Genomic DNA, 21,442 nt, shown 5'->3' on the forward strand with positions numbered 1-21,442 from the left:
CTATTTTGGTCCTTTTTCTTTACTTTATTTCTGACCCTCCCCCCCCATCTTTCTGTTTGCCTTCTAGGTATTATCCAAATCCTCCAGTCCCCTTTATATCTCCTTCATCTTTCCCTGCCCATCTTAAGCAAACCCTCACATCTTCTCTAAACTTTATTCCTTCCTGCTCTGCTCTTTTCCCGATCTATTTTCCCAGTTCTCATTCAGAAGTATGCCTTATTCCAGTTGCAATTTATCCAGGATCCTCTTCTACTCATTGTTCTTGCTGTAATTTTCTCTTCTCTAGCAAAGGTCTCCCTCCCAAAGGCAAACAGTCATGTTCCCTGATGAAGTTACCTCCCTCTACCCTCCCATCAATCTTTTCTGTAACCAACTGCTGGGATTCAGCTGGCAAGCACCATGCACTCCTTGCAGCCCATGACCCTCCCCAAATACTTGCTTACAGGAGGAGAGAGCTGCTGTCATTGTGGTGCCAGCAAAGAAGCAGGATGACTGACGGGTTCTACGTCTCTGAGCAGCTGTGATGGCTGTACTAGTTCCGAACTCCGCCTTTACTTTCCCAACAAATAGCAAGTATTTTATTTTGTTGGCCAAGTGGGAGAGCTGAATCTTTCGTGTCCTCATGGCTTATAAATCTTCATGTGACAGGTCACAATGGTGAAGGCATCTGCCATGCTTTGCTCTTTGGGAAGCAACTGGCTGAGTTTCAACTGCTATAATATAGAGTGCTGTTTGACATGAAGATAGCCTATCTCAGAGCTACTCTCCTTTCTGTTTTCTGGAAGGATGATATACTACTGCCTACCTACGTCTAGCCCATTCAATGAACACTGTAACCATAACCCTCGTACGTTATTATCCTGCAGGATACTAACGCATTTGCAGTTGTTACAGATTCAGGACAGCATCAGCTATCCTTCAAGTGCTGAGCTGGGATTTTGGCCGCACTGCCGCACAGCCATTTTCACATGAAAAGAAGTGATAAATAGCAACCCTTTGTGGATCTGTGCCCAGAGCTTCATGGGTGAATCCTCCCCAGACATCTGTAGCATGCACAGGTCTTACATACACAGGAGGATACATGAGAAGCCCCCAAAAGGTAAGGGATCTACCCAAAGCCAGGTTAGTTGTGTATGGTGGGCATTGTGCCTGTGAAGCGGGAAAGGAATTGCCAAAATGTTGGAATTAACATTCTGCTTGAAGCATAAAGAACCCAGGGCTGTATCTTTGTATGCCATAACAACGCTAATGCTCCTGGTGGGGCTGGGGGAGCCAGTAGCAGAGGGGAGAGGGCTGCAAGGAGCTATGCACTGCTGCCAGAGTCGAGCTCAAGCAGGCCTGTATGGGCCAGTCATCCCGGGAGGCACACACGCGCTGCCTTTTCCCTTTCCTGTGCAGAAAAGCAGGTTCCTCTATCACCATGACTCTTCCTCAGCCCAGCAGAAACATCTGCACATGGCTGGTGGGGAGATAGGAGGGGCATCCAGGGACTTGTCCTGGTACCTGTATTTTCATTAGCGGAAGCATCATCTCTGAATTCTCCTTTATCGCTTTGATTTCTTAGTACTGTTGCTTGCGTGAATGATAATATTGTAATACTGGCAGTACTGAGGCATTGCTGTAAATAGGGGCATTTTTAACTCCAAGACCCTTTTCTGTTTTCAGTAGGACAGTTTATGTATTGTTCAAAACAGGAAAAGAAAAAAAACAAGGCAGGAAACCTATTTCTCAGAGGCACCTGTGATGTCTGTTGAAAATATGTGTGTTACTGATGGGGAAACATCTTCTCATCTGCCATGTAAAAGAAATTAAGAGATAACATCCACTGAGAAATATGACCCAGGCACTGAACAGGTCTTGTTCAGTGTCCTTGTTTCTGTCCATGTTCTTGTCCTGTAAATATCCTCAGATATTTACAGGATTATGTGTACTGGCAAGGCTTTTTCCAGATGTTTTATCTTTATACACTATCTTTTTAAACATATATTTAAAAATATCTTTCCACAGAAGATGACTATGCCTCTCCTTTAATGTTAACAAAGGTGGAGATATTTTGACTGGTGGTGTCATTCAGGGTGGGAAGGCACCTCAGGAGGTGGGAAGGGACCCCAGGATGCATCGTGATGGCCTCCTTGCAGGTGGTAGGCAGCTGTTAGGTGCCCCCAAAGTAGCCTCTTCTCCAGGCTGAAAAAGCCCAGTGGTCTCAGAGCCATCTCATGAGGTGAGTACCCCGGCCATCTTGCTGGCCCTCTGCTGAATTTGTTCCTATTTAGTGGTGCCTTTCCTGGGTATCAGGGAGCTCAAAGCTGGATGCAGTATCCTATTTTGTCTAATGAGTAAAGACGGATAATCCCTTGCCTCTGTCAACTGTCTCCCTCCACAGCAGAGTTACCCACTTCCATCACCTGCACCACATGGAAATATATTTCCACAATATCTGCAAGCACCAGGCAGATAGAGATGTCCCAGTGATTTGTTTGTTCTAGTCAGGCCCTTAATGGATTCCCACTTCTTGAGGCCTCTGCCTATTTTGGGGGAAAGCACAAATGTTTTTTTTCCAGTGTCATGTTGGTCTTTTAAAGGCTGACATCACCATCTGCTCCTCTTCTGCCACAAAGGAAAGCTGCATATTAAAATTTCCCTCCTTTTCTCTTTGGCACTTAAATAGCCTCTGGTATCACTGTACTAGAGTAGGTTACAATATTTGATACACTTTACCTTTCACAGTGGTCCTGTGAGACAGGAAACTAGTTTCATTTTGAATTTATGGATATGTAAATGAGGTACAGAGAAACTAATAGGCTTTCCCACAAAAAGGTTGTCAGGAGCCTGAACCTATGCCTGCTCAGCTAACGTGCTCTATTCTGGCTGTTTGTTCTTCCCTGCTTCTGCTTTGGTGTCCTGTTGCATTCAAGGCTGAGCTGACCTGTATCACTGCATTCTGTTGACATGTGCTTGAAGCTGCAATTGGATCCCACACACCTATGGAAGTGGGAAAGGGCTTGGGCTAATCCATCAGCTCATCAAAACTGAGAGCCCCAGGGGATGCTCAACTTTGGCATCTTTTTTTTTATGCTGCCTCAAAATGAGCTAATTTCTTATGCTATAACATGATAATACAAAGCATTGCAGAAACTTAATTCTTCAAATGCTAAACAAGTCATACCAGCGGAATAAATATGATCTTCCGTACAACTATTGTACTTTCTGTTTGGTTTTGGGGTTTCTGTCCCTCTTCAGCTATTTCAGTGCACAAATTATACATGGATCAGTCCAGCCTCTGCTCCCCATTTCATCCAAAAAATGGAGTATGAAAAGTCCGTAGAAGCCCTGAAGGGAAGTGACACAATCCCAGATGTTGTAGGATCTATGTCCCAGCTGCAACGAACCTGCATGTGGCAGCTGCTTTTGCACAGCCATCAACAATAGCAGCTGGAGGGGCTCTGCTGTTAATGGCCCATCCCCCGGGAAGGAGCTAGTGTGAGGAAAAGCAGGAGGCATTACGTACAAGATATCACATTGCCACACTTTACTTTTCCTTTTGTTATAAAACAAGCAAGAAAGCAGTGAAAAAGAAAGCAAAATTAGACACGTTCCCTTGCATCCCCCTGCCCTAGAAGTACCATGAGATATTGCCCCTCCAAATTATTCTCTTTCCCTTCTGATTAAGTTCATAGGAGATCAAGGTATTTGCTATTGTTTGACCTATTCTAAATAATCTTCTTAAAGTGGTGAAAAATAAAGGTCTCCTATAAGCAAAATAGAAATGAAAAAAAGAATCATGAGCTCTGGACCCTGTCCAGTGGATGCGTATTCCTAGCAGGTTTTTTCTTCTCATCACCTGAGGAAAAGACATGCATTAGGAGAAATAAAAGAAAATAGAGTTTTATATCCTCACTAAAGAAAAAGCTGTTTCTACGTTCATTGTCGCTGTGTTTTGATATATGTTTAGTTGCATTGTCCTAGGATCATCTAATTTCCATATAAAGTGTAGCTACTTTCAGTTTTACTACATAGTGTTCAGGGGAGACTTTGATTTGTGTGCCCTAGGGTAGATCTGAGAAATGCATAATTTTCTTTAAGTCCCTTCTGTCATGCACCATCAGTAAATTCCTGTACAGATTACAACATGGATGTTTAGTCAGAGGTCTGCACTCCCACGGAGGAGAGTGGGAGGGAATAATAAATGTGTGGACCAAAGTGGAAAAAAAAGGGTAAAAGAAAAGAGAGGAGGAGAGAGAGAAATTCCATTAAGAAAGGTTACTGAATCAAAAAGAATTTATCTGAAGTAGACTGGTGAGAGTGGCTCTTGAATTTTTATGAATTTGTGGGGCACACAAGTCGGTCTGCTTTGGACTGTAATTTCAGGTAACAGCAGAACTGGGACCACTGGGGCATACTCTGTCATTGTTTCTAATCTCCAATGCACTGGAACACCAGTTACGCATCAATTCAATTAATCACCGGTGATAACAAAAGTTGTTTTTTTCCCACTTTAGAAATGTTGCTTTTTTTTTTTAGTGCAGAACTTTATCAGACACAGTTTCTTTTTCCCTTGCGAAGAAAAGCTTATGAAGTTCATTTATACAGAGAACATAAATCCTATCTCCTACTGTTTTCCCCTGTAACCTAACATGAAATATGGCTTATAGCTCCGCTAATTCTCAACATTTAGTGTGGACTGATGAAAGTAGTTCATCACTCACAGGGATACACCCTGCTCAGAGCAGCACATACAGATCAGGAGGCACGCATGTGTCAGACCAGGGGAGGTACATGCAGCAGTGTTGTGGCATGACACATACAGTCGCAGATATACCACGGCACCCAGGTGTCTTAATACCACTTGTTGGGGATACGTAGCATTAAAAAATGAGTTCTTCCCATTGCACAGCAAAACCCTCTCTCTTTCTTGTCACTCTTCCCCCTCCACAGATTTATCTCCTTCTGCTAATGATTCCCTTTTTTCAATTTGTGTCTCTCTCTGACAGATAATACTTTGTCTCCCTGTTCTCCTGGCTTGGTGTGCCTCTCACCTTGTTTGCTGCTCATTATTTGCACTCCGGCAGGATGTAGATACAAGAACTTGCCCATCATCAGTTCAATAATTCTACTTCAAATCCAGCCGTTCTGCTGCCGCCTATAATACTGACAACTCATTATCCACCAGCCTGGATAAGTCTGGCTCTTGCATATTAGCTGCGCTGCGACATCACCGTCTTTCCCTTGCCTTCTACACTTTAATTCACTATTAAACTCCTCTTGCCAAGTTTTACCCTCAGCTGTATGGGTGCAGCAGGAAGAAAAGGAGTGCAGCCGTGCTGCAGAGATGCCAGACTCTTCCTAACTCCCTGAGTGCCCCTTTTTCTGGCGGGAACACATGGAAGTGTGTTTCCAGCTTGTGAAACACAAGTGATTAGAGCTGACATTTACAACATCTCCCATGTGAAGTCTTGAAGATACATTTACCAGCCCACAAGGCAGGCAGGTGTGATCATCCCCGTGTAACAGAAGGGTAAAATGAGGCACAGGGTGAGGACACGAACTTGCCAAAGGAAGTCAGCCCTGGGCATTAGGCCATTATTTGCAGCTCTGAGACCAGGTGGCATTGGAGTGAAATGCCCCTCAGTTGGGACACAGGTGCACCACCTTGGCGCAGTCCCGGAGCTGGATGATAAGTCTAGAGGAGCTGGCAGTGCAGTGTTTTACACTGTCTAGAGGCTGCCCTGGAGCACTGGCTATGAGCAGAGCAGAGTGACAGCCCTAGGGACCCTAGGCACTCCCTGGGTTGGGGAGGTTTCCTTGTTGCAAACATGCAAGAGGATCTCATCTTGATAGATGAGCCCAGGGATGGTCTCCATGGCAAATAGGATTCTTTTGCCACATCCCTTGGCAAGAGATGGGAAAGTCAGACATTTAATAAGCCACAAGCTTCACAGTGAGGCAGGAGCATACACATAGAGTAATTGTGTCAGTGTCAAAAGAAAAGGTTGGATATGAAGTTTACTAGGCAGCAAATAGGTCTGTCTTGTATCTTCCTCTCTGCTTCAGTCAGGAAAGACCAAGTCTATTCCTAATCATGGAGATCCTGTATTTAACTAAAGACAATGTTTCTTCTTGTGCAGTAGAGGACAAGCAAAATTTCACAGCCTGATTGCTCTCAGATGGTTTGTGTAAGACTCAAGTGTGCGCTTGACGCTGAGCATTCACGTATAGCTCAGAAGATGAGTCAGGGTTTTGGCTCTATTTCTTCTTTAGAGACAGCAGCCCTAGTGATGACCAAAGTAGTGGCTCTTACATCAGCTCCTTGAAGTGACAAGTGTTTCTGACTCAGTGTTTGTGCCAGGCCATATAGCACCACCTGGCTCAGGCGTTCAGGTAGTGTCACAGCACAAATAATGTAAAGAGGCGGCGCACTCTGAAGTATCTTTGGACACTCAGTAGAGTAGTTGGGAAACTCAGATACCACCACCCTGAGTTGGCTGTGAAAGTCACAACTAGATGTTGTGCACTCCAGCACCATAAACCTTCAGTGCACAGTAAACCACTCCCTTTTGTAGCACCGATCTACATGTCCCCTCCACAACAGGCATTCACCATCCTGCCCCATATAAAGGCTGTGCTGTCTGACCAGCACCGTTCCTCTCCATCCCCAAAAGTACAGCCCATGCAAGCAGAGGCAGGACTTAGACCACCATTTCCAGTGCATCACTGGTAAGTGACCCCTGCAACAGTGCCCAGGATGACATGAAACCTAAACACTTCTGGACATGTCAGTTCTGTGCAATCCCAGGCAAGGTAGGGCAAGAGCCAGACATGATCCAGCCCATCTTTCAGCACAGGCAGTGCCTGCTGTGCAGACCCCCAGCACAGGCAGACTGCAGCGTACATCTGGAAAGGTGAGAAACAGCCACCATGTCAGTAAAACTCTAACCTCAGGTGGGGGCACAAGTCCCATCATGAACTGAACATATATAATTATCACGATCTTTTTTAAAAGGGCCCTGAAGCAGTTAGTCCGTTTAAGCAGAAGCTGCAGTTATTCACAGCAGTCGCTACATCAGCATTTACCATTCGGCATGTATCTCTCAGTGCCTCCCAGAGCTCTTGCAGCACTGACAGCCCATACCACATAGGGCTCAGCTCATACTCTGCAGAAGCTGCAAATGCCTGCTCCAGAGGGTGTCCCAGGCAGATGGGTCCCAGGGGAAGAAGAAAGATGATATTTGCTCTGCAGTCCTTATTTTTAAGGGCTAGAACTGGCAATTACCTTTAAAAGTAGTCTAACGCACTGGTGAGTGAAGCCATTGAGGCAGCAATATTTCTTCCTGGCTACGTGTCTGCAGGGGACGTACTGGCTTTAGGCGACCTGAGGGTAGGAAGAGACTGTTCACACCTTTTTTATTCCCTGAAGTTTTGTTTGTTGAGTGCTTTTGGCCACATTTGGTGCGAATGCTTGGGTCAGAGAAGACCTGCTGTCATGTATCTCCATTCTTGTGCTCCCTCCTTGTACAGTGCTGCTAGGTTGAAGAAACGTTCTCAGCTCTTTTGCAGTGATTCAGTTCCCAGCTGATGTCCCTAAGGTGGGAGAGTCTGAGGGAAGGCACAACAAAACTGATAGCTTGAGCAATGGGCAAGGGGGTGTATGCACTCAAAATGCTCTCAGAGGACAGTAATGTGTCTCCATGCTTCGCTGCTTCTTTTCTGTTTTAACCTTTTTGCACCATGGGGCTTTTATTCGTTTCTCTAACCGCCTTCCTAAGCACACATGCCAAGTTGAGTGCAGTTTTCTCCATGCCTCCCCTCAAATTCATAAGCCATGTTTTCCTGGGTCTGTCTTGTGGTTGCTCTTGCATGACCCTTCAGAAAATTTATGTGACAAGAAAGGAAAAGGCTTTACACAGTAGAAAAGCAGGGCTGCTTACAGCAAAGGGCAGTAATTCAGAAGGCCTTGGGTGGCTGGCGGCTGGCTTCACACGAAAACCAAGGCAGGATGTTAAGCGAGGGAGAGAGCAGAGGCGATGGCTGCCTGCAGCAACTGCAGCACGGCCGACCGCAGAGCAGGGCCTGTGGCTGTGGCCGAGCATCAGACAGGCCGAGAGCATCTCGCTGAGTGCTGCGCTGCAGTGACCATCTCCGCTTCCTGACCCAGCCTCTCCTCTCCCATGGGAGCGCTGCTTTGTCCCAACCTCCCCTTCTTCCGGGATCCTGGATGTGTTCCCACCCCAAAGGGGCAGGGCTCATCACACCATCAAGATGCACACCTGACTTTGTGGTTAGCGACCTGCTGGCACTGTGCAACCCCAAAGCTGACCAGACATACCTTTCACAGCCAGAAGCTCTTTCAACGTTTTTTTTCTTGTCACGCTAGGGAATTATATTTTTATGGAAGGATCAGGATAATGTTGATGGACTGTCTTTCCCATCCCTTTCCATACGCAATATGCCATATCTCTTGGTGATGTGCCTGTTTGTCTCCTCTTTCCTACCTCTGTGAAAGTGGCTTTCACTGACCCATAGGTCTAATTGCATTATATACTCCACATAACATTGCTTACCTGCCTCTGCCTTCCCCATACCCGATCCTTGCCTAAGGGCTAGGCTCCCTAGGCATCTTTCAGAGCCCTGGTGTTTCTTAATACATTTAAGAGAAACCTGCAGGAAGGAATGGGAGAAATATTAGTATAGAGATGACCCAACTCCTGGGGACAGTAATTAATAATCTAGGAGCTACTGCAATGACCTGGATGAATTAGAGAAGCCGTCAGGAAGGAATGAAATGTAACAAGTATAAGTACAGCACAGCTAGGAGAATTACAAATGCAAATACAAAACAAGGTATCCACGACTGGGCAAAAGCAGTACAGGGAAAGAACCTGGGGTAATCACTCATGAAGAAATAAGGATGAGAAGTTAATGAAAAGCCATAATTAAGTAAAGGCAAATACAGTCTTGGGATGTATGAGAGGGAAAAATCATATCAAAAATATTACCTAGAATGTTTTACCACAGCAGTTGCCATCAGCTAAGCTAAAGCTACCAGCAGCGTTGGGTTTGTACCTCTGGTACCCCTGATGAGGACAGGAATCCATGGCTGAGAAACCATATGGAAGGGTTCCCCTCCCTTCCTATGCAAGCAAAGCCTCTGTTTAACTTACACACACACTGCAAGGTCAGTCAATTTTCAGGCTGTTTTGGGGGCTGAAAGAGCAGGGAGAGATTAAACCTTCTTTTCTGGATCAGATGGGAGTTTTCACATCTTTATATTTCATGTCCATTTTTTAAATCTCTTGCTAGTACACAGAGGGTTGAGTCCTAAAGCTATAGCAAACACATGCAGGGACAAAGAGTTTATCTCCTGCTCACAGCGTGCTCTTGTACACAGTGTAGAAATTATGCATGATGGGCAATGCAAAAGGAGATGTGACATTGCTGAGATGCAGGTGGGAGTCAGCTGAGATGCAGACAGGCAGCATCTAATGTCTGGCTAGAACCACATGGTGACTCCTCTGATTTTCATGAAGTTGCTGCATCCAAAAGCTCCTGTACTGTAGGACCAGCAGGATCAGGAGAGACAAAAGAGCCAGCAGCAGGTGGGTTGTTGAACCTCTGAAGGTAGCTGATGGAAGGAGGAATTGCAAGACTCAAAGGTGGGACTTCCAAAGACCATAGCAGGCTCCGTACAATTGCTTGCCTGCCTCAGCTCTTTTGGAAATCCTCTCCACCCATAAGAAGAGTTACCCACTTGGGCTACTCAAGCCACCATTCTGGGGATGGTGGGCAACTGGCCCATAGTGTGCATAAAAAGGTGACTCAAAGAGAAGACAGCTGCTGAACAAAAAATTGGTGCTTTTATAATGAAATAAGCATGAAACGTAAAAGCAATAGGTGTAATGAAGAATGGATAGCGGGCAACAGAGGCGCTGGCAACAGAGGCACTGGCCAGGTCCCAGACATGAATAGACAACATTGTCTAAGAACGCAACAGAATTGGAAATGTCAGCAAATGTAATGAATGGAGCAGGAGTCTTCCATGGTTCTTAATAATGTCAATGGAAAACTCTTGTTGCCATCAGACCCAGAGAGGAAAGTGTACATTTCCCAGATGTAACCATGCATCCTACTCTTTTCCATTGTGGTGAAAAGACGAACCCTCTCAGCCCAGTACCCTGGGGACACAATCCTGGTCTGACTGTGGCTTCACCACCCATCCACTACGTGCACCAAAGCGCACGGTGAGAAAGAGGAAGAGCAAGGGTGCCCTAGGCCATATTGCAGGGAGGCCCGTGGGGCTGATTTTGCTTGCTCTCTTCCTTTCCCCTGTGTTGGCTGAGTCAGTGGACCACCATCCAAGGAGGCTGATGGATGGTGTGTTGGGATAAGAGCTGAAATGAGAAGAAAAATAGTCAGTAGACTAAAATGATGAGGGAAACAAAGTTACTATCTACCCAACTTCCTTAATCCTATAGTGGCCAGAAGCTGCTTTAGAAGTCAATATTCTCTCTGTTTCCTCACCCACCTGTCTTTGCAGTTAGAGCAGTCAGCTCTTGCCTGAGTTCTTCAAAGTCCCTAAGTGAATGGAAGGGGTTGTCTCACCTCAGGAAAAATATCCACACTGATAACTGTCTGGCTTAGCTTTTGATGTAATGAAACTTGAGTATCTAAGTACCACCACAGAAAAACTGGACATGTTAGGCCCCGTGTCGATTTTAATGGCTTGGTAATTCACTTTGCCTGCAACTGTGGAGAGGCCACTACAACAAAATCTTACTGCTAATGGACAGGAGGTCAGTCCTGTCCTTCCTGTCACAGCAGGGCTACAGCAGCTGACATTGCCATCGTAGTAGTGGCTTTTTGCCCTTGGATGTAGTGAGTCTCTACCCGCTCTGATACACAGGGGGAAAACTCAAACAAGTGTTTTCCATCTGCAAAGCAAATGTGATTCATTATTAATACAGCCCTGTTAAGAGCGCGTTGCACTTTAGAGACATTAACTGATTGACATGTCCCTGACCTAAGGAGATTTCTTTCCGTGTTTAAGCATCACAGGACAGGTAAGCATGGCAAAGAAAGAAAGGGTTGGATGGAAGAGGTGGAATGGCTACAAAAATAATATTACATGCCAGTGTGGTTTGTTATGCACAAATCTTACATGTGCTGCATCACCAACACCAAGAACTCTGTAAGATTCCGGAAAGGATTTGGTATTTTATCATTATGAGGAAGTTTGAGTGGTTTCTAGTGAACTGTCTGACCCAAAAACCTTACTGAAACCACTGAAGAGGGCAACATCTTTCCATGAGGGCTAAAAGAGGTGGTAATTAAATACCCCTTTCCTCAGTGGTAGGTGACCAAAGAGATACCCCAAATTATGGGGTAATGTGCCAGTCAGGGCACATAATGTGGGGGTCTTAATTCAAATGTTTGATGGCATACTGTTGTGGCTTAATATAGGGCTGTGGGTCAGAGGTAAAAAGATGACAAGAAATCCTTCAAGAGCAAGAGTCTGGAAACAGTGAGTGGAGCAAACCACAGCATGGCCTCGGGAGAAGGCTACAAGATAGACAATCTCTTAGGGAAGCATTCTGGCTGAAAAAAGAGGCTTCAAATTTGGTTCCTGTGATCATGACACCTAAATAAACAAGGTTGCTTCAGATAAATATCTGATCATATGATGATAAAAAGCAGGGTGAGGCAGATCATCTGCAGCAAACGAAAGTACAGAAACTGTAGGAATTAATCAAGGGGGTATCCAATTAGCAAGGTAGCAAAGTCTGTCTGAAGTTATCACCACACTGCAGCTTCTCCTAGGGCTCTTAATCATGCGTTAGCCCCAGATTGTCTATTATTTGTATACCAAATCCCTAGAAATGTGACTTGAGCTCTTAGGTTCTCCATGACTAAGGTTATAGTTTAAAGCTGTTGGGCTGCCTCAACCAACTGACTCTGAAGTGGGGAAACATTTCTTGTTTGTACCACAGACTTTGTGCAATGATCGGGTGGGGAAAAGCGGGTAACGTTGACTGTGATTCATCTCAGCTCTCTTAAACTCCTACCTCAGGATGCATGAATCAGCTTCTGCTAGGGCTTATTCCTTTCTCCTCTTCATACCAAGACTGTGGGGTGCTCAGCTTCAGTATGCAACTAAGCTTTTCTAACGTGTAAACCTCTCAGCTGAGTGAGGCAAGTACTGCTGAAGCTTGGCTGGCAGCAGACAGGAGGCCTTTGTGAATCTGCTGGAGAGGATGAAACACACAGGGGTGCTCTCTCCTCATGGGCAGCTTTCACCCCATCCTGTATATTTTCTGCTCTCTGCCTATCTAGTCTTCTGAGAACATTTTTATTCCAAAAGCAACTTACCTTTTATTTATGGGAATCTGAATAGAATTGCACTAGATAAATGTGGTCTTAATTGCCCTAGCCATGTTTATTCTTTTCTTGTTTTGCTTCATTTTGATGGGGTTTGTTTCATAGAGCTATACTAAGGAGAATTATTAAGCCTACACAATGTATGCAAACACATTTCACTGGGCAAGAGGAATCAGAGATGGGTGACATACTGTAATTCATCAAAAGGTCTGACACTGTGTTATGAAAGGATACTTTTCTGTATTTTGAAAAACCTTTTTCCCAACAAACATTCAAGTGCATTGTTTGATCAAGCAATAACAACACTTTAATCTATCTTGTGTACTTTCTTCAAAATAAGAGGTCAAAGAATAATGTTTCTCTCTGTTTTTAAAAGGAAATCTTTTAGAAATGCTTTTAGAGGCAAAGATCTGGTGCCAGGATTTTTCTTACTTGGAGAATTTAACATTTTGCTGGAAAAGAAGCCATCTCCTTGAAGTCCAAGATAACAGATAATGGTACTTATTCTTTTGGTGTCACAGATGTGTGTCTCACACAAATGTACTCTTCCCCTGTCCTTCAGCAGAATCAGACAATCTTGTTCTTGAATCAAGGTCTGCTGAAGTTACTCTGAACCTCTCTGCTGATATCCGTCAGCTCTGTGTTAGGCCTCCAGTGGATAAAGGAAGAAGTATCTGACCCTGCCTCTTTATTTGCATCCTCATCCCCCATCGACTCAATGTGAGGCAAAGGAGATTTGGCATATGGTGCCAGGAACTTGACACCTATAGAGAGTGAAACAAACTGGTAGATGGGTAACACACAGCCCAGGCAGCATGGAGTTCACCAAATTCTCATCAGCCTCACTCACAGCTCATGGACAACACCTGTGTAGCAGAGGAGACCTTGATCAAACTGGTACAGGGTTCTCCTATTCCTCACCTACTTGTTCAGCTCCTGAACAGAAAATATTACTGATGTCAAGCACTGATTTAGGAGCACCTCAAAAACTTGGATGTTTCTATCAGTAGCAAACAATCATGATCCTACATTTATTTTTTATCAAAAATTAAATTAATGCTGGGATTAATTTCTCCCAGTTTTAGCCACTGAAAAGAAAAGTGCCCGTTCTAACCTAGTTCACCTGGGCTTCTTCTGTTGCTACCAGGCAGCAATGGGTACCTCCAGAGGTCAGTCATCCCACCCATCTTCCATACCTCCCTCCCAGGAATGTAAAGTACTAGTTAAGCCTTTTAGATAGGCAACACTGGGTAATAGCATTTAGCCTCCTACAATGACACGGGTATTGCGCCATGCATGATTAGGATTTCATTTACTGTAGGCTGTTGGCCTCAAAACTGCATAGCATAATTCTTTTCTCTCTTGGCCGTTCCTTTGAAAAAGATTAGGTGCCTGGCAAGTTTTCATATTCATTTAAAAATCTAGAATGCAGCCAGATAGCACAACAGTCAATCATGACTGTTTTTATCAGGACCTCATCTGTTTCAAGATGTCAGTGGAAGTCCTGCTTAACCAAGCAGGGCAGAAGTTGCCCTACACATTTCCCCCCTCCTTCTGGCTATTAAGTTTCTTTGTCAAAGGTTCCTGTATTTCATCTATCGTTTCAGGAGCAACATTCACTGAAAGTTGGAAAAGTGAAATCTAAAACTGGATAGTAAAATTCAAGAACAAGTTATTAAGGATAATTAGGCAATAGTGTAGATAGGCCACTGTTTGTCTGAATCAAAAGCTCTGGATATGTATGACCACATTAGATAAGATACCAGTGGGAATGATATAATAAGAAATTCTGTAAAGGTAAGGGGTCAAAGTGGAGATCCGAGATGATCTTTTTCTACCTGTGATTTTTAAGTATGCCTAATGACACAGGATTTTTAAAGGAGGTGAGGGGAAAAGGATCTTTCAAGTTTGCCTGTTTGGCAGGCATTAATTCAGCTAGGCTAAGCAACCTGTAAATGGAACTGACAAATGCTATTATCCCTGGTGCTAAGTTTTTTTCTCTTTTATTTTTAATGAATGCAAGAAGGACCCAAAATTTTTCCGACAGAAGACCACATCTGGGGATTTGCCAGAAAAATCAGGGTCACTGATTTGTTTAAACCAGAGCAAATCAGAGCTACCTTCATTTTTAATAAGGAAGTAAGACCTGCACAGAGCACAGCCCCAGCATGCGGTGCTGAGCTGCTGTGTGCAGCAACCACAGGCACGGCTGGCCATCTCGAGGGGCTGCAGCTGTGTGTTAAACATGTGTGAGGCTGCAGGACTCAGTGGTACAGGCACATTGGGACCATCGCACATCGGCCTTGGCTGATCCAAAAACAATTCTCACCTGAAAAGATGTTCTTTAAAATGAAACCTGACTCTGCAAAATTATTTTTCTCTTCATATTGTATCTTTTAATAGAGATAAGCACCATCCTTTTTTTTTTTTACTTCTTAAACAGAAGACCATAATTCTAGATTCTATGCAGCATTTTAGGTAAATGACTATCCCTTCCTTTCTATGAAATATGCCCTGATATTTCTGGAAGGATCAAGTGGAGATAATCTAAATAAGTACCGTAAATAATTTTATGAAGCCAAAAGTGATTAAAAAGCAAGTTCTAAGGCAAAAGCACCAATGCACTCAAATGTTTGCAAACCTCAAACTAATCTGCTCCTTGTTAATGCTGATGCTGCACATTGCCATTCTGAGATGGCCTCGCATGTCTCCCTGATGTTATTGACTGGAGAAGGTGCAGAGATGAAAACTGGGCTTAGCACTTCACGCTATAAGGTCACTTTTATCAAGGGAGCTCATAACTACCATACCAAGCTATCCCACAGCATTTTATGGTAATAAACAAGCCCTCTTGAGTGTCTTTCAGGCATGGGGCTGTTGGCTTTTTACTATGGACCAGGAAGAGTTTGGTTGTGTAGGATCTCTGCATCTCTCTGCTAGACCATTCCTGAGGGCCTGAGAAACCTGCCCCTCCTCTGCAGCCTTGTGCTGCTGTGGGTTGCAGCCCCTTCCTGCTAGCTGGGCATCCCAAGGGTGTCAGGAAAAGGAGAGCACCCAGCCACCATCCGGAACTGTTCTCAGAGCTCATAAAGCTTCCCCACATGTGCAGGCAGGGTCTGGGTAATCATATGTAACCCATTACATAGATAGCGCGAAACAGCAGGCAGTTGGTAAAGCTCAATAGCACCCACGGAAAAACAGTTTATTTCTGTTTCAATTAGTTTATAAGAGCACTTGCATTTTCAGAACTTCATAAATGATGAAGTAATTTTCATTTAACTCAGTTATTATGTTGTGGGATTTGCCAGAGCTCTTCAATTCAGGTTACAAACTGTATTTTCCAAACCAGCCAGGACAGGCTGGATGTTAGTCACCAGTCTATATCATGGCTGCCTGGACCTGGCCAGAAAAGGAGAGGGACCAGCACAGCAACACAGGCTCACAGGATCCATCAGGCAGCTCCTTGGGACTTACAGGAACTACAAACTCAGTCAAGTTGGTGAGGTAGGTTGAAAACTGTCTGAACAAACGGGCCAGTTGTAGGCAAGGGACCAGCAGTGTACCCCAGAGGTTGGTACTGGGGCCAGTACTGTTTTACATCTTCACTGATGACCTGGATGATGGCAAAAAATGCACCCTCAGCAAGCTTGCAGGCAATATGAAACTGGGAGGAGTGGCTGATACACCTCAGGAGTGTGGTAACATTCAGAGGGAGATGTTACCACAAAGCCTGGAGAAATGGGCTGACAGGAGACTCATGAAGTTCAACAAGAGGAAAAGCCAAGTCCCACCCCTAGGGATGAACAGTCCCAGGCACGAGTACATGCTGGGGGCTGACCAGCTGGAAAGGAACCTTGCTGAGAAGGACCTGGGGTTCTGGTAGACACCAAGCTAAGCATGAGGCACCAATGTGCCCTGTGGCAAAAAAAAGCCAACAGTATCCTGGGCTGCAATACAAGGAGTATTGCCAGCATGTTGAGGGAGTTGATCATCCCTCTCTGCTCACCCCTGGTAAGATGTCTGGAGTGCTGGGTCCAGATCTAGGCTCCCCAGTACACGAGAGACATGGACATACTGGAGTGAGTCAGGGAATCATCTTTGTGTCCCTTTTCTGCACTCACTCCAGTAAAGCCTGGAGAAAATAAAAGATCTCACCAGCTGGAGTATCTACAGGGAGGGGACACCCTGGCTTAAACTTCAATGCTGTTTTCCAGACAGCATGGACCCTTGAAAGTTTTTGTCATAAAGAACACAATCCCTACATCCCAGATGGGTGGTAAAGAAAGAAAAATGGCTGTCACCTGCAGAACTCCATTTTTTAGAGCTGGAGGGTTGTTTCAGTCAGGGGAAATCCACCTCTCCACACTCAGCCCCCACTGCTGCCCCAGCTTGCCCAGGAAAGCCTGGCTGGCATTGAGGTCCCAGCTGCCTCTGCATCATCCTCATGACAACCTACTTCCAATGCAAAGGTGTCCCCAGGTTAGCAGACATTCCGCTGAGCCCTCCCGGCAAACCACCATCTTTAGGGCATCCCAAAGCTGCAATGGCTGTAACAAACATTCAGACAAAACCTCCTAGATGCCAGCAGAGGATAGAGGAATATCCATATAGTGCTATGACAATTTTGCTATGTAATATTCTTTCCATGCCCCATAACTGCAGGTATAATGGGATGATGGGATCATTGTCAGTTCTGGGTAGTTCTGTGTACTTTGAACACAAGGAGAGAAGAGTTAGCTTATTTTGTCTTTAACTAAAAACTATGATGATCTCTGTATTTGCTATATCATGATGGCCTCGTGTCCTTGTTTCCGCTTCCAATTGAAAAGATGGCCAGTTAGCTGCACTTGTAGTTACCTACAAATTGCCATTCATCTTTAGCTTAAGAAGAAGAGTTTCACTGCTACAATTACTACTGCCATGTCCTCTCATTAGAGGTTCTGCTATTTATTTGTATTTCCTTAAGATTTCAGTCTTCTTACCATGGGAATTACCCTGAAAATCTTAAGTGTATTTGCTATTCTCTAGTTTAGTAATATTAGATTATAGCTGTGGAACAATATATAACCTCTTGTTTGTAAACCGAGAATCGTGCATCTCGGCAATGTATCATCCAAGAAATTTGGGGTTTTTTTCCCAGTGATGAATCACTTCACGCCACTGTACTCTAACCTAATAATGACATTCATTATCACAACATATTCAAAGCCTCTGCTTGTAAATGGAGTAAGGAGCTGTTGTTATAATAAGGATAAACAGGATAGAAAATCTGGTAGTTAGGGCTGAGCTGAGTTAGACCTACTCTTTGAGGTAAGGATTCTGCATTCATCTGTCCATTGGAGGGTAATACAGAGTTTGGATTAAAACTAGATCTTAACATCTGGGCTTCCCCACTCTATTCTGAAAGACTGTCATAGAATCATAGAATCACAGAATGGTTTGGGTCATCTAGTCCCAACCCCCCTGCAGTGAGCAGGGACATCTTTGACTAGATCAAGTTGCTCAGAGCCCCGTCCAACCTGACCTTGAATGTTTCCAGGGATGGGGCATCTACTACCTCTCTGGGCAACCTGTGCCAGTGTTTCACCACCCTCATTGTAAAAAATTGTAAAAAATTTCTTCCTTATATCTAGCCTAAATCTATCCTCTCTTAGTTTAAAAACACTTTTCCTATTGCTACAGGCCTAAAAAGTCTGTCCCCATCTTTCTTATAAGACCCCTTTATGTACTGAGAGGCCACAATATTGTCTCCCCGCAGCCTTCTCTTTTCCAGGCTGAACAACCCCAACTCTCTTAGCCTGTCCTCATAGAAGAGGTGTGCCGTCCCTCTGACCATTTTTTGTGGCCCCGTAGCCTGATACCCCCAACAAAGATTTCTTCATCCCAAACTCATATTTTGCTCTGTCCTGGGCTTTAAGATGTGCCCTACCCTGCTGTAATGATTTCTATATTTGCTATATCATGGTAGCCTCATTTCAGAGGATGACATGTCTTCCCCACTGCAGGTATCAACAATCTCATGATTTTTAGCAATGTAGTAATGCAAATAAAGACAAATCAGGTTGCTGAGAGGCCCAGTTAAGTAGGAGGGGGTTTTGTATTTGATGTAAGGAATTGGTTTATATTGAGGATGATACATGGAGTGATTTGCTCTGTACTCAGAAAGGGCAAACAGATTTATGTCAGTAGAGATGTACAAGCCAACTTTGTTTTAGCTGGGAAACAGATCATAAAATATATCAATGCTTAGTAGTTTGGAATGTGTACAGAGTGAGTTCTGGGATCATTTTGTTTAGGGAATTTTGGTAAGACATCTGCAATAGTATTATAGCAACACATACATACTATAATGATGATAAGGTAACCATGGTAATGATGATAAGACACAACTGATTCCAACACACACACGTGAGCCATAGAGGAACAATCTAAGAACATACACAGTTTAAGAAAATGAATATGTCAAGTATACATGCTCAGGTCTGAAAGCCACTTGTGCTTTCTCCATGAGAGTATTATCTACCCTCTTGTTCCTTTTTTTTCTTGCTAGACCAGAGAAATGATGGACTGCTATGTTTTGCTTTTGGACCAGCTGTACAAATATCACAGCAGTCATTTCCATGTGATTGGACAGGTGAGGCAAGTGCAGGACAAAATGTCCAAGCATTCCTACTTTTTATCCGAGAGAAAACCTGAAGTCAGCCCAGACCTGCTTTGAAAATTAGGGACAGCATTTTGTGTCTGGTAAGCCTGTATTATCACTAGAAGTTGACTGTGAAGCGGCAGGTCTGGCCAGGGGGCTGATGGTAGAGCCATGTGCTCTGCTGGCCGAGCTTAGGCACCCTCACATCCTCCTACTTGTGCAGCCACAGAAGCCCAGCCAGGTTTTGCAGCTACATTGCTGAGTCCCAGTGTCTCTGTCATACACACAGCATGCCCTCATACAGCCGCCACAGTGATCTCACACGTAAAGAAGAGAAGCAGGTAAAGTATAAGAGCTACCATTGAAGGTCTTTAGGGATGAAGAAGAGTAGTTCTTCCAGCACTAACCAATCCTATAAACCTAATGTACAGAAAACTCCCACTGGTTTTAGCAGGGATTTGCCTATGTTAGACTTACAGTTTTGGGCCCACTGCAGTGCATTTCATAAGCTTTTGATTGCAAAAATGGTCCACAGGTCTAACAGACTTGCACTAACATTGTTGAAGACGTTGAAGTTTCCACTCCTCTGTGTTTCAGGCTTGCAGCTTCGTGGCAGTATCAACTGTTGCTCTTTTCCTCTTTGAAACAGAAAGGAAAAATACAAATTTGCAACACTACAAATCTGGTTTGCATAAGTCCTTGGGCCAAAGCCACCTCCGATGTAACTCTATTGCCTTGAGTCATATACATTTTCTTCCTGCATTTCACTCCAGAGATGCAGCAACTGCAGGCAGTAAAATGATTTGGTGAGAATGATTGCAGAGGTTATCACAAACAGATCCTGATCTCTAATCTAATCAAAACCTCTGTCTAATACCCCACACATTAAGTCCAAGTTCAAAGCGCTGTGCACTAAATGACGTACTTGGCATCTCTTGGACCAGCAGCAGAAGCAGGAGATGAATGCATAAAACAGGAAATGGAAAACATAAAACATAGCCAATTAGCAGTGCAGAAACCATGGCAGGTCATTTCCAAAATAACAAATGAGCCTGGCAGGCTGGCATGTCTTTGTGCAGTGACCTGAGTCAGGTGAGCGTTGAAGACCTTATTCCAGAACTGCGGGTGGCTGTGCAGCCCAATGCCACATGGGCTGCTTTCGGTGCTGCACGACAGGCTTAGGAGGCTGTGCTAGTCTGCAGGCACATCACAGCTGGGTGAGTGGAAGAACAAGAGAAACTTGAGATGTAAGTCAAATTTGTCACTGCAAGACATTTACAAATCATCTGAACTATGGTCCCCATTACTCAGATCCTGCCTCTGTCCAAGAGGGATCTCTATCCAGCAGGGAGGAGGGGGTGGAAAGGCAAAGCTCAGATTTCAGCCAATTCCTTTCCCTGATATTTTCCCTCAGTTATCAAGAGGATAAAAAGGATTTGAGGAGCCAGGAACATCTAGCCAGTTAGAGGTCCATGAGCCCAGCTGAGCTGAGAGCCCCCAGGCCAGGCAAAATGCAAACAAACCATACAAGATACTCCCTGCCGCAACAGGGCTGCAGATAAAGAAACAAAAGGGCAGAAGGGGAAACAGAGGCAGAGCAAGATGATGGGATTTGCCTTGGTTTGCCCTTGACCACAGTGGTGGGCACTGACTTCCCAGGAGGAGAACGGTGAGGCCACAAGATGCCTCTGGCTCGTCTGTCCTGATGGGCATCCACTGGTTGGTTAGGGCAGACACCGCAATGTACAGAGAGAAAAATCTGTTCTGATGTAAAAAAATCCTGGTACAATGATACTAGGGTTTTAATGTTTAAAGATGTCACTGTTAAACGAGAATGGTCAAATTAGTCCATTGTAACTTTAAGTCAATGTGAAATAGAATAAAAGATGAAGGCACCTGAAGCTCTTTTTTGTGACATAAGAGGGTACATAGGATAGAGGCAAAAAGAGTAAAAGAGAAGAGAAACGAGGAATAAAGACACTTGAAAAGCCTTTCCTCACAGCTATGTGTTTTTATGTACTTAATCTCTCTTTCTTGTTTTCCGGTCAAAGAACAGGTGGAAACTTAAAAGAATTGGCTACTTACATCCCATTATATTTGTTTTCTTTTTTGAAACCTTCCTAGTTTTGTTATATGCCACAACAGCATTTGAAAAACATTTCAGTGACCTCCTGCATCAGTTGTGCTTTAGATTTCTTTCCATCATCAAGGCCTTCAGCAAATAGTCTCCTCCATGGAAACACTTAGGGGCTGGGAATTAAAAACTTTGATTTCTAGAAGGCGATACATGAACTGATGAGCTAGAGGTGGAAATGAAGACAGAGGCAACCTTCAAAAAAGGGGGTTGGAATTGCTGCCTGGAATTAGGCTGTACAACACATATTCCTGACATCAGACCAGTTTTACTCATTCTTCTTTCTGTGCTTGTTA

The sequence above is a fragment of the Phalacrocorax aristotelis genome, chromosome 3, assembly GCF_949628215.1.
Source record: "Phalacrocorax aristotelis chromosome 3, bGulAri2.1, whole genome shotgun sequence".
Classification (NCBI taxonomy): domain Eukaryota; kingdom Metazoa; phylum Chordata; class Aves; order Suliformes; family Phalacrocoracidae; genus Phalacrocorax; species Phalacrocorax aristotelis.